This window comes from Anastrepha ludens, chromosome 6 (assembly GCF_028408465.1).
Source record: "Anastrepha ludens isolate Willacy chromosome 6, idAnaLude1.1, whole genome shotgun sequence".
Taxonomy (NCBI): Eukaryota; Metazoa; Arthropoda; class Insecta; order Diptera; family Tephritidae; genus Anastrepha; species Anastrepha ludens.
In genome coordinates this window covers 34,953,463-34,968,585 of record NC_071502.1, presented here as the reverse complement: position 1 = coordinate 34,968,585, position 15,123 = coordinate 34,953,463, and the positions used below count along the sequence as shown (strand labels likewise).

General features: G+C 37.1%; 1 protein-coding gene across 4 annotated transcripts in view; it reads left to right on the top strand.

Annotated features, from left to right (window-relative positions):
* Positions 1-831: 831 nt before the first annotated feature.
* LOC128865682 (putative phosphatidate phosphatase) overlaps positions 832-15,123 on the top strand; it is an 87,288-nt gene continuing 72,996 nt past the window's right edge. Inside the window, exon 1 of one of the 4 annotated variants that reach the window (XM_054105945.1) lies at positions 832-904. The gene's annotated coding sequence lies outside the window, so the exon portion shown is untranslated. The other 3 variants (XM_054105946.1, XM_054105944.1, XM_054105947.1) reach the window with 3 other exon arrangements.

The window sequence follows — 15,123 nt, the reverse complement described above, 5'->3', positions numbered from 1 at the left end:
TACAAAATGCACAACATCAACTGAAAAAATGATCAAAAATCAACGCCAATTTAGAGCCACTTTCAACTTGTGCTTTATTATGCCAAAAATTCAATGGGCTTTAAAATTGCAAAATCCAAATATTTCGCAAAATTCCGATTAAAAAGCTTGCAAATTTTATGAAAATTCTGGTATTTGCTTTCTGTTCCAGTTCAGTTTTCAGTTTTATGCCGCGGTTTTTGTGAAAAGCTTTATCATTGCAGATATACTTTCGGAGGTTTGCCAAAACTTGTCCGTGAGGGCGACCATTATTATTTTTTCTATTGTTTCTATCATTTGATGCTTTATGTCCGCAGTAGATTTAGAATCCTGGACCAAACAAATGGTATTCGGTAATTGGACATTGAAAAACTACCTTTCGGGCGGAAAACTTCCTACCGACTTTGGTAAGAAAAACCAAAAACGACAACCATCCCGGCGATTACGGGCAGACAATTGACACTTTCCGAAACATCGCTAGGTAAAACCCAATAGTTGCGTATAAAAGCGTAGAAACTGGAACTAATGATGCCCGCATCCACAGGAAAGCCTTCGAACCGAAAGCAGAAATTTTTCACATTGCATATAGTAAAGTAGTCGGAGGTAGCTATATGCATACATGTGTACTTGTATGTATTCTATCATTCTTGTTTGTACCCATGTATATGTAATGAAATCCAGCAACATGTCGAGAATTAAACACGCGAAGCAATCGATTGTGGAACATGTTTGACACCAGCAAAGCAAATATACGGCCAATTTCATGGCAACATGTTGCCCTGTCAAAACAAATCAACATTCGCATTCTCTCGGCGAAAACTTGAAGGGTGTTTTCAGTAGTTGAAACGGATTCGCCTATATTAGTTGTGTTTTGTGTTTTTATGAGGTACGTTTCGGCCGTGTGGGTTTGTGGTCCGGTAAATTACGGAAATCCTCTTGCTTTTTCTATTAAGATTTGTGAAAAAATACCAAATATGTTTATATATACATACATTTGTGCTTTGAAATAAAATATTGTGTGTCACCGTGACAAACATTTAGCATATTTTTCATTCTTTCTAATACCTATGAGCTACATACATACATATATCCAAAGTAAAGGCACTCCGCTCTATGTTAAAAAAAAAACACCGATTCTTCGTTATCTATGGCTCAAATAATTTATTGTCATTGCAGTTGATATAAAGATTAACGAAACTGCAATGAAAACCTCCCAGCAAAGTTTAAAGAAGGAAAAAGAGTGTTTGATTTATTTAAAAGTCTGTTGCTAGTGAATGTTTTTTGTTGGAAAAGTTGTTGGTACGTACCCATGATTCAATAATAAAAGGTTTGCTCAGTAAGCAGCTTTCTCATTCCCTCTTGACAAATCGGCTCCCTTAGCAACTGGGTTGATAAATCTAGAAATTTTTATCAAAAGTGGAAGAAATGTAAAATTTGTAGGAAAAACATTTCGTTTTCAAAAGCGTGTATAAGCACTTGCTCGGTATGGGAAAAACGAAGACGATATGGAAAACATCCAGACATAAAGCTTAAATCAGGATATCACAAAGCATCTTTTTGGGGCAATGAACGTGAAAGGTGGACGTTTTGACAATTTGAGTCCAATGCCTTTCAAATACAGGTGGGGGAAGTACTTACTACGTTACTTTAAAGATCCATAAGTTACCAACAAGTGCTCATTGAGCAATATGTAACTAATCATAGCCTCCTGATGGAAGATGGCTTTTTATGAGGAGCTTTTTCATGACAGAAATACACTCGGAGGTGTGCCATTGCCTGTCGAGGAGCCTCTGCTATTACAAACAACATTTTCTATCATTTGGTGTTTCATGCCCGTGGTAGTTTGTCAAGTAGTTAGGAAACCTCCAAACTTACGTGGGCATAGCATAGTAAAGCAAGGTGCAAGGTATTCATTAGGGCCATACTGCTTAGGTAATATAATTGCTTCATATTGGTAAAACTTCCCAACTTCGTGGTCAGTTTTCAATTTAAAAATTAATTCACTAAATATCAACCTGGGTTTAACTTAATAACATTTTTTTTTTAATATCATTCCTGGTAATTTCTGTTTGTACCAGTTATAATTTAAGTAACAAGAAAACGTTTTTTGCTACCATTTTTATCAAGAAGGTATTTAATTTTTCCACTTTCTACGCCCTTCTTAAATGCGACCTTTTGTAAGGGAGTGTCAAAATTCTAATGTCACAAGTGAGCAAACCTTTAATAATTGAATCAGGGTACGTACCTAGCATTGTATTGTTATTTTTCAAACACCTTGTGCGCATAGCTTGTAAAATTGCTGTCAATAACCTGTGCCGTCGAACGAAAGCTGCTTCATTGTAAACATAAATACCAAAAATAGCTTACGAGCGTTTTGAAAAAAAAAAAACACCGAAATATTTATAAGTGTACATATGTGTACGTATCTCCGACTTTATTGGCTATGCCCTTAGACTGGTGTATATTCCAATAGGGGAAGAAGGCGGACGTCTTTTTACAGCTGCAGACAGATTCATTTATAAATAGTAATGTAAAACTGCTCTCAATCGATAACATAATTAAATTGTGTCTTGCTGACAGGTTTAGTGGGTCGTTGAGAATCGGGGTGAAGGTCAAGTGTCGCAAATTGTTACACTCGTGTGGAAGTATGTATGTGTGTATATGCATATTTACAGATTCAACTTTTGTGTATATTTCGGCAAAAATATGAAAGTTTGTTTATTAAACATTTGAGTGAATTTTGTATATTTGTTTTGACTATGTTGCTTGCACACATACTTACGTACACATGTAAATGCATACTTGTATACACACATTAGGGTTTGCCGTATGGATTGGTAGCAGAAACTTTTTGTTTTGTTGCACACGATTACTGTATTATAAGTATGTAGGTATTATTTGTGTATCTCAGTGGTGTAGCATCAATTAATAGGAATATTTTACTCTAAAAATGCTTATGTTTTGCACAGGTTTTAAAAACTGCCTATTACACCCACTTATTTTACTTAAAAACAAACTCCAAAAAGGAAGCATTATTCACTTATAAATATTCTTTATTGATTGGACAGTTTATTTAAACCTTTTTTTACTAAATAAAACTTCATATTTTATTAAAATTCTATTATTACACATGCTCTTCTAAACTTCGTAAATAAATGTGCAGGCCGAACTGTCAAAGGAAAGATAATAAAAAAGGAATAAAGCGAAACAATAAAAACCACAGTCAACCAAAAGGGAACAGTTTTTATATATTACTTATTTTAGAAAATATAAAAAGTCCATAATACTGCAGTAAGAGAAAGAAGAATTACACCTAATTCTCTTTTTACACCAATTTTTTTTACCCGACTTTAATTTAACATGAGTTAAAAAGAAAAGAAAAACAATATTTTCTTACACGAATTGTTTTGTTTCAACACGATTTTGAATATTTTATAATTTTTTCAAATAGAGTGAGACTTTTCGCAGTTTCATAATTTACTTCTTATAATATATTGTATTAAATGAATTAAAATGTGTAAGCAGGAAAAAAATTCTTAAGTGAACTCTAAAAATATTGTTTACGCCTAATTTTCTTTTTACACGATATTTTGGGAACGTGTCTATTGTGTAAGGAGTTCTCATCCGAGGCTTTGTTTGTGTTTTCAAGTGGCGGGTCCCAAACCCAGCGCACAACCAGCTATCCTGGAATGCTTCGCCTTCTCACGTTAGCTCACTCCCGACCGGGTGTTCGAAAGCTACCCAGATTATACTTGGGCTAATCCCGGGAGTTGTGAGCTGCTTGAAACATATGCAGAAGAATCATCCTGTCCACTCCCAAGTGAATGGCGATCAGTAACTTTCCCCACTTGCGTGGACTTCAACATATGGAACCATGCTCCAGAAGAAGATCTATTGTGTAAAAATATAATTAGGTGTATATTGATTGAGGGATGGGATCCTGAGCGTGTTCGTGGGCTGAAGAACGACAGACGTGAACGCCCCCATGCGGACAAGCCGCGCTAACTTTTTAAATGAAGAGATGAAGAGTCGCTATGCTGCCCTTTTTTCAAAAAGTTCAAAATATAATTTTTTTATCTATTATGAGATATAAAACATTGCCTAAATCCTAATAGTTTAGGGAATAAGTAAAGAACAGTCACCTTTTCGCAGGGAAAAATCAAAAATTGAGGTTCGGCAGAAATTTTTGTGATTTTGAAAATGAATGAATTTGACGTTTGGCCCCAGAAAAAACAATATTTTCGTAAATAGTAAAAGCGGCGCTTGTTGTTGTTTTTAGACATACGTACATACATACATACATAATTACATGTTACGATAAAAAAATATCGCGTGATATCATAAAGGACACATTTTTTGTATATTTGTCCAAGTGGGCTCCAGGCAAGGGCAGCCATTTAACCTAACTTAACTTAACCTAGTCCAAATTTCACCTGTGCCGCTTGTAAGTTTTACGATAAAACAACATTTTCATAAATATTGGGAACTATGAAACTGCTTGCTGCGTCAACAGGTGCCATGCCCCTTCAGCCTCCGCTCAGCAGCCAAACAAATTGTGGTAGTAATGGAAAGTTTAGCCATTTTTATAAAAACCAATTTTAACATTCTTATCCACTTAATTTTTTTAAATATAAGTTTGTACGAGTCCGAATGGTAGAAACTAAAATTGAAAACCCCAAAACATCTTCACAAACGCTAAACGTTTAAAATATTGTGCCAAAAAAACTTCTATAGTCTATGAAATTCGCATAAATAAACAAAAGAAAAATAAATTTAAGGCAATATATTCAAATCTCACAAGTATTGATGTATAATAATAAAAGTCTGCGATTAAAACCAAATATTTCTTTAAAAATAAAAACCAATGCACCGCTCAATATTATATTATTATATTAGCATTTGTTTTAATGGCTGGTAAAACATTGGAAATATTTTCAAAACTAATATTTTAAATAAATTATACAACTCATTTTATATGGCATTAATCTCAATATAAATTTTTATTCAAACAAATCACGCATACTTTCATAATATTTTTATCGATCCCAATAATGCCTGATTTTCTTTTTGCCATTTTTTGCGATGCAAATCAATAGGAAATACCAACAAATGTCATATGTCAATTGGTACGAAAGCAATTGCACGCTTAGTCGCAAAAATTGACACAATCGTAACCAAGTATTTGCTTCGGTGCTCTGTCATATTTTTTTGGACGTTATCGATAAGTTTCGTTTCTTTGTACTATTTTCATTGTATGTAAGTAATTTCTGTACCCACACCTAATGATTATTCATATATACATATATATATATAAATACTTAAAGGTTTCATTATTTATCAGAACTGATTTGAAATGATAATTTCATTTTCGCCAAGGTGTGGTTAGCGGACGTCGAATTAGTTCGATACTTAAACAAAAAAATAAAAAAAAACCCATTGTGATTACACGAAAATTGCGCGTCAGTTGAATTTTTGTTTAGAGTTGTTGTATTTGTTGTATGCGTTGCCTGCTCATCTGTGCCAACAATCAGCGTTTGTTGTTTTTGTTTAAAATTTTATGAAATAAAAACACTCGTATAAGATATAAACAAGAAATCGACTACCACATTTTTTGGGTGTTGAATACCAAATTTATTGACAGCACGGACGAGAGACTCACCATTAATGTATTGAAAACAAGAGAACTGTTGCGAGCTCTCGGAGGAGAGGCAAAAGGGTGTTTTAATAAGATCGTAAAAAGTCTTTCACTTTATTATTTACGAAGCTTGCAATGACCGCACTGAAGGTTCCACAGAAATTAGCTGTAATACTTAAAAAGCTTCTCACGCCAGTGCATACAAGTAAGTCGCCCCAAATACTCAATTATTTAGCAAAAGATCTTTGTAAATTGACAAACCGGTAACACAACAAATTTATATTTACTAGGTTGTTCAATAAGTTTTGCATTTCTCAATAGACTTATTCCAATTTATGAATTCTCTTCCTGAAGTGAAGATCTGGAAGGGCTACAAAAGACGCTTCCGCAGCTGTAATGACCTCATCATTTAATGAAAAACGCTTTACACGCATGCATTTTTGTAGGTCTGGAAATAGATGGAAGTCGCTAAGAGCCAACAATTCAACTTTAATACATGGGCCTTAGTCATTGTCAAACTGCTTTGGAAAGGTCCAAAAATCTTGCGCAGAATCTTTCTCTCAAACACTCCAAGCGTTGCTTCATCGGATGTGGTCATCGTCCACGCTTCTGCGCCATACATTAGGACGTGCTGTGGATGTACAATGCAGTGGGTTTGCCAATTTTTACGGATGCCTGGTTTGGTGGGAAGCTCTTCGGAAGGGCTATAATATCACTTAACTGGGGAGGTTGCAAAGGATTGCATGCATTGGCATCACCGGAGCATGTAAAACTTGCCACAGTGCTGAACGAAACTTGTAAACTCCATGGTGCAGAACGAAACTTGTAAACTCCTGTAAGAAGGATATCACATCTCTTGGGTGTGCAGGCAACATTTCTCTGATCGGGGTTCCAGGACATAGGAACTTAGAGGGAAATGAAATTGCTCATGAGCTTGCCAGGAAGGGGACTGAATTGGCCTCAGAGAGCTCGTACACGGTCACCGGCATCCCCCTGACAGTTGTTAAGGGGAACTGTGCTGTGTTTACCGGTCATTGGACGATCGCCACAGACGAGGAAAAGCTAGGGTTACCATTTAACCCCCATCGCAGAAGAAGAAGGAGACTGTTGAGCACTTTTTCTGCAAATGTCCGGATTTGGCAGCTAGACGGTTAAGGTCACTGGGTGCTCCTTTCTTCGACAGCCTGGGGCAGTGCGCAAACCTAAATCCCAGAACAGACAAGCAATGGAGCGCGTAAAGGTTAAAATAAAGATTTCCATCACTCAAAATAACTTTTTTTGTTTAACAAAAAAGCTATTCAAAACTAAATTGCGCTTAAAAAATAGTTAAATATAAAATGTGTGCTTCCATATGCTTCCTTCTTGCGTACTCCCTAAGGATTTTGCCCAGAAGAAGTATTCTAATTTTTTTTGTGAAATTAAAATCCCTATTTAGCTTTCATTGTGGGCATTGGCATTAAATGTTGAAAATGAACGGCAAATCTCTATACTGAACGCCGTTCGTAGGTAACAACGAGTGAAATTATAAACAGGAAAACCTTTGCTAAACTACTAAACGAAAGATGTATGCGCTAATTGTGTATATATGTATGTGTGTATATGTATACGAATATAATATAGGTATAAAATAAACGAGAAAAGGCCAAATTATTTTTAGGATGATTTAGAAATGATTCCAAACTAGTCCTTTGAAACTGATATTTTCCTATACGAGTATACTCAACAATTTACCATGGACTCTTTTCAAAAGATAAGTATCGATCGATATCGATAGCAAATGGCATATGAGTTGGCGATGAGCATAATTACCAAAATCCGGATGGAAAGGATTTGACTGTCTGGGATCTACATACACTCTTGCTCACATAATTAAGTCACATTATAATTTTACAAAATTAGATGTGCTTTATATGGAAGAAAATTTCCAATATCGTATCGTAGAAAACCTTTTCTATCATTTGGTGTTTCATTCACGGAGATTCTTCCGAATGGCAGTCACGCGCCAACCCATTCGTCTACGGCGGCCGCTCCTTTGCGCTCATGTTTTTTTGTGCCAATTGGAATACCACTTTTGAGTTGCAGGTGTTTAAATTAAAAAATATTAGACCATTTCAATCTTTTAGGAAAATTCTTCATTCTTTTCAGTTGGTAAATTTTGTAAAAAACAAACAGCATTAAAAAATGCGAATCAGTTGAAAATCTGCCAAATATCTACTAATTATTATCGTTTCGCAGTTTACAAAGCGTGAATGTGGTTGTGGATTTAAATAGCGTTATTTTTACATTCACATTTTCGTAATGAAATCGAGCAGGCAACCGAAATCCTTTTACTTACAAACTGAAAATGTCTTACAACTAACTAAGGCCTATCTACACAAGGTGGTGCACTAGAGCAACAACAACATTTACATGTTTGCTGGTTATGCAATTTGGTATTTTCAGTGAGAATACACACACACCAACAGGGTAACAACAAAGAAACAGGTCACTTTGGCATTTCAAATACCGAAGCGCAAGAAAGAAAGAAAAAAAATCAGCTGCTCTAGTGCCACTAACTTGCATAGATTCGCCTTGCCTCAAACTAGAGATCGTAAAAAATAAGTTGCTATTCAGCAGATTGTATGTGCGTTTGCCCGCTTCACGACGGGCTGCTGTAATCATACCTCGCAAAGTACGTACTTAAAATTGAAATGGTTTAATAGCAATGTAGGCATTGCAGAAAAATGTTCTGTGTTTATAATGTCGTAAAAAATGTAAACAACATTGAACTTTAGATTTCAAGTATGCTTAAGAGCAAGAAAGTAGCGCTTGCACATACATACGCCCATACATAATTACTTACAAATATATACATTTGCAGGCATGGGGATTCGGTCATCTAAAAAAATCATGAGCGCATAATAATAGTCGAGTTAAAGCAGACTCCAGAAAAGTTGGTGTTTGCCTGGTTAAAAATTTACTTTATCTTAGTTATAGTCGAATTAGTCGAGTCAATGTCAGCCTTGAAATCCAACGTAGAATCTCTCTTGCCAACAAGTGCTATTTGGACTAAGTAGACAACTGAGCAGTAAAGTCCTCTTTCGACGAACTAAACTAACACTATATAAGGCTCTCATCATGTCCGTCCTAACGTATGGCGCAGAAGCTTGGACGATAACAACATCCAATGAAGCGACGCTTGGAGTGTTTGAGAGAAAGATTCTGCGGAAGATTTTTGGACCTTTGCACGTTGGTAACGGCGAATATCGCAGACGATGGAACGATGAGCTGCATGAGCTTTACGACGACATAGACATATCGCAGCGAATAAAGATCCAGCGGCTACGTTGGCTGGGTCATGTCGTCCGAATGGATACAAACGCTCCGGCTTTGAAAGTATTCGATGCGGTACCAGCTGGTGGAAGCAGAGGAAGAGGAAGGCCTCCTGTGCGTTGGAAAGATCAGGTGGAGAAGGACTTGGCTTCACTTGGTGTGTCCAATTGGCACCGGTTAGCACGAGAAAGAAACGACTGGCGGGCTTTGTTAAACTCGGCCAAAATCGCGTAAGCGGTTGTCGCGCCAATTAAGAAAAAGAAGAAGTCGAGTTAGAGTCGGCTTCTCGCTTAGAGGCAGCTCTATAGTTGGAGTGACGAGCAGCTGCCACTAAAGCTGCTGTTAAATCTGACAAATTAAATGGAATTTCAATTTATGTGTATGTTCGGAGCGTTTAAGGCCTGGAACAGTATTGCAGCGGGTCATCGGGTAACGGGTTAACGGGTGGCCACCAGCTAATCCACTTCCGTCGGGAAATTCCGTCGATTAAGCACAGTTGGGACGGGCCGGCTTTCAGCTGACATTTTGTGGTTACAATAAAATTAATTTGGTTGCGAAATCTTTTCGTTTGCTATATTTGTGAAGCACAAAAAAACTTGTTTCTAAATTATTGATATTTTGTGTATTTTCTTGAGCAAATTGAATAACTATTTGCTTGTTATTTGCCTGCTGTTGCTTGTAAACAAACTAATTGTCATCAAGTAACCAGAAAAGCAACCCTGAGTCTTCAACCCGTCGGATAAAATAGAAATAAATCAAATTATTTTGCCGTCGTAAAAATAGCCGACGGCAAGAAATGCGTCCCCGCCGCAAATCCATGCAATTTCAAGCGATTAAATGTGTTTTAATTTGACAGCGGGCACCCGTCAACCCGTAACCCGCTATTCGCTGCAATTCTGTTCAAGGTGCAAGTTGTGATTTTGATAAAAAAACGAGTGAATGTGTACAATTTTGAAGAAATTGAAAGGCACTTCGACATTATAAATGAAAAATCGTATTAGTCAAAAATTGGATACGCATTGGAGCTGTCAAACCATCCATACTATCGAACAATGACAGAATTTTTTTTTTAAGAAAAATTTGCGCATCAACGCTTTTAGGCTTCAAGGTAAGCCGCAGGTCATTTCTAATTAAAGCCGCCTAGCTGAAAATTCGTTCAGACTCAACTGAAAACGAGAGTTACATAAAAAATTCCTTGCAATGCAGGTCTTATGCAATAACAACCATGCAAAATGGAAAAGCCACAGGAACTGCTTGTTGAGTGCTTTAAAGCCTACTCAATCTTCTTCTTCTTTTTAATTGGCGCGATAACCGCTTGCGCGATTTTGGCCGAGTTTAACCAAGCGCGTCAGTCGTTTCTTTCTCGTGCTAACCGGCGCCAATTGGACACACCAAATGAAGCCAAGTCCTTCTCCACCTGATCTTTCCAACGCACAGGAGGCCTTCCTCTTCCTCTGCTACCACCAGCTGGTACCGCACCGAATACTTTCCAAGCCGGAGCGTTTGGATCCATCCGGACGACATGAGCCAGCCAACGTAGCCGCTGGATCTTTATTCGCTGCGATATGTCTATGTCGTCGTAAAGCTCATACAGCTCATGGTTCCATCGTCTGCGATATTCGCCGTTGCCAACGTGCAAAGGTCCAAAAATCTTACGCAGAATCTTTCACACTCCAAGCGTCGCTTCATCGGATGTTGTCATCGCCCACGCTTCTGCGCCATACGTTAGGACGGACATGATGAGAGCCTTATATAGTGTTAGTTTAGTTCGTCGAAAGAGGACTTTACTGCTCAGTTGTCTACTTAGTCCAAATAGCACTTGTTGGCAAGAGAGATTCTACGTTGGATTTCAAGGCTGACATTCTTAGCGGTGTTAATGCTGGTTCCTAAATAAACGACGTTTTTTACAACCCCGAAATTATAACTGCCAACAGTGACGTGGGTGCCGATACGCGAGTGCGCTGACTGTTTGTTTGAAGACAGGAGGTACTTCGTTTTGTCCTCGTTCACCACCAAACGCATTCGCTTTCCCTCTTTATCCAGTTTGGAGAAGGCAGAGCTAGCAGCACGATGACCAAAATTTACACCAACTTTCTCATAATATAAAGTATGAGAAGAGAAAAGTTTTCCGGATGAATGAAAGGAGTCGATATTAGTGAAGCTACCGAAAAAGGTGACAAGAGAAAATGCAGAATTGGAGAGGTATCTCTTTACTACCAGCAGTTGCGAAAACATTAAACAAAATAGTTTTAGAAAGGATATCGGATATATTAACCAGCTCAATTCGTGGCACGTAAGCAGGCTTCAGACCTTTGTGTTAAATCGATTTTGTTGTACGGATGCGAGACCTGGTCTACCACAAAGGCAAACGTCAGCAACCCTACAAGACAGCTGACTATCATATAAACATTCATATTATCATCATCATTAACCACATTAAACTACACATTTTCATTCTAGCCATGGGAAAGTTCTGTTAGTTTCCCTTTGTCGGTGTGATATTCTATCTCTCTTTTACCAATAGCAATTTCTTATAACTGAGAAATATATCTTCTATGCTCTAAAGGCAAGCATTTTTAAGCATTTTTATTCTTACAATGTAATAACTGCTGACAACTAAACTCATCATTGTTGTCATCACAAACTTCTCAGCACAAAAAATCAAATTTCTCATTTTTGCTATAAGAAAGTTATCAGCACTGATGGCCAAAACTACTCATTTCTCTTAGCATAAACTCATCAGCACAGACTGATAAAGGAATAAAGGAATTTTTGCCGAAAGTACTCAGCACTGTCTTGTAGGGAAGCTACAAACTTTTATTAATATATATATGTATATATAATTGGCGCGTACACCCTTTTTTGGGTGTTTGGCCTAGTTCCTCCTCCTATTTGTGGTGTACGTCTTGATGTTGTTCCACAAATGGAGGGACCTACAGTTCCAGATATTTTTATGAGGAGCTTTTTCATGGCAGAAATACACTCGGAGGTTTGCCATTGACTGCCGGCGGCCGCCTTATTCTATGAATATGGTAGCCCTCGAGGGTTTTGCATGAACATATATGGGGACTTGCACATTCAGAAAATGCCGTTGGAGATAGAAATCTAAGAGAAAAAGTATGGGTGGCAGGGTCATTCATTAACAAAGAGCACTGATGTGGTGCCACGCAGTGCTGGAATGGAGTCCACAAGGACAACGACGAAGAGGGCAACCGGAGACAAAGTGGCGAAAAATCATTATCAACGAATCTAATAAATTAATGAATAAATTAAGATATCTAGCAAGAAATAGAGAAGATTAGAAACTTCATGCAAAACAAATTTGTGAATGGACTAAGTTCTATTTGAGGAATACCAGACTGGCACTTCAATCTTTTCACCTAAGTTCTAATTTATTATATTTAATTGTAAATTACGAGCATGTCGTAATAATAATAATAATGACATATAATGGCACACATTAGAATTTTAAGAAAACACTTTTGTGTTCAAAATTAGCTTTATTCATCAACGTAATTTCCATTATGAACATCGCAATCATTCCTCATGCCTCAGTTCAGCGATAACCTCTTCATTCTAGCGAAATTTCTTACCGGCTGGCATTTTTTAGGTTTGCAAACAGCCAGCAGTGGCTGGGAGTCACATCTGGCGCGTATGGTGGATGTTGGAGCATTTCGAAGTTCAATTCATGTACTTATAGTAGTGCCAGTGAACAAACGCGGCCCCTTCTTTGAACAGAGCTTTCCCATAGCCAAATGCTCATGCAATATAAAGCCAACGCGTTGTTTGAATACCTTCACTTTTCGATCATTCAAAACGATTTTGTGGATTCTTTTGATGTTTTCTGGTGTTGTCGCCTCATTTGGTTGACCACTGCGTTGTGCATCATCGGTGTCTCTATGACCATATTCGAAGTCAGCAAACCATTCTTTTGTTGCTGTTTCTGATGGAGCGGAGTCCGCATAACACTTTCCATTGTCATTGCTTCGCTTGAAGGGTATTTTTTCCTATCATGAAGCAGTGTATAATTAAAACACGAAATTCTTTTTGATTCATTGTTTTGAAAATAACAAAAGTAGCGCCAATCTAAACGCAATAACTCACGAACTAATTAATGGAATATCATAAAATTTTAACAGCTGTCTTCTTAAGGTTACTAACTGAAAAAGAGCTGAATGCAATAAAACTAGTGCTATTAATGTCTTAGGGCCCTGGACTTTTCAGTCCATGTGTTAGTTTTCAATAAATAAACGGGTCTCCATCTGCCTTGAAATGCATACAATAAAAATCGTTGTTCAAAGTGATGAAGAATTAAAAAAAATTGAAGTCAAGCGTCATAAAACCATCGATGCATCATAAAATAACACCCACTATTGATACTAGCGGCAATAGTTTGACAGCTCTATTGGATGGATGTGAGTTAAGAAGAGGCTCTCCTGGAAACTAAAACGTCTTTTTACACGAATAAAATGTTCCCACTTCCAATATTTAGGACTTACTGAATCATACTCGTACTTCGGTGTAACTCACATTTATCCAAAATTTATGTACATTTTTTCACGAAATATGTTTGTGTTGTGCTCAAAAACCTCTAAAGTAAAACAGATATATACGTTTATATTCATATGAATGTACCTCCACGAAATACGTCTTCAAATATATTTCTTTTAAAACTGCCGGATTAAAATAGAAACACTGTAGGCACACATACATAGGTTTGTATGCATGCGAGCAGCCACACGAATTGGTTATGTTCATGAAAGAATGCAACGAGTTCGCGGCTTACAAGTTGTGATTACCCACGACGGTTATTGGTATGTAATCAAATATAATAGTTACATTATAAGTTTCATCGTTGGGGATAATTACCAATGCAAGTACATATAAAAATCCAGAGTTATTTCCAACTGAAGAAACTGTGGGCTTTTCTGTAAGGAAGCTACTTTTTATCTCAATTTACACTCAAATCGATTTCTCTTGGCTGAACATTATGAACAACTGCTATTAAAGCATTGGGCATAAAACTGCGAATTAGTGCGAATTCTTTTCATCAAAATGAAGCGTAATTTACATTGAATGTCAGGAAACTTTGATTCTTTATTGAATTGCTTGAAATCGAATCATTTTGGCCTTCTTTCAAAATTCATAACATTTTTCTCATTTTGGTATTCAAAATTGTGAGATGGAATGTCTGGGGGACGCACCAGATTTCCTATCTGGATGTTAGCAATATTTTCCAGGCTGGAAAAGATGTACAGAGATTTCTGGCTACAGTTGAATTGGATCTAAATTCGTAACCTTAATGTCACATTTGTGGTTCTTGGGTCATTCTCTTTTTTGAATGGAAAAAAACCTTTCATCAACGAGATTAACCGAAATAAAATTTGTAAAGCGTCATAGGGATACGGATTTCGAGTTCTGAAAGCACGTTTTATTTGCAGATAAAAGCAAGTTTAACATATGTATTTAGGTCAGATGGACAATCATACATTTGTGTGGAGAAGACCTAATGAAGAGTTGCTGGAAAAAAACTTACGTCCGACAGTTAAACATGGGGACGGGTCGGTAATGGTATGGGGTTGTGTGATCGCTGCTGGTACTGCAAAAATGTGCCTTATTGATGGCAATATGGACCACAAACAATACTTAACAATTATGAAAGAAAATTTGGTCCAAAGTGTTGATAAGTTGGGAATTAAGGACAATTTCCAGCACATCCCTTGCATGAGGCACTTGATGTTCGTCTATGGCATTTGCACAACTGCCCTGATAAAGCTTGTTATTAGAAACAAGAAAGACCTAGAAGATGCTATTAAAGAAGAGTGGAGGAAAATAGAGCCTTAACATACAAGAAGTTGGTCGAATCCATGCGAAGAAGACTGAATGCTGGGAGAAAAATAAAGGCTTCCCGACTAAATATTAATTATATTGTTTTTACTTAAGGGGTTAAGGGTAGTCAGAGGCCCGAAGAACAAAAATAGAACATGGCATTATCACATTATATTTCGGACTTTAGCGAAATTTCAAAAAAAAAAAAGAATAATAATTGTAAAAGTTATCGCTGTTTGTGTGGTCATTCAAAATCATTTTGTGGATTTTTTTTGATGTTTTCTGGTGTCACCGCCTCATTTGGACGTCCACTGCATTGTGCATCATCG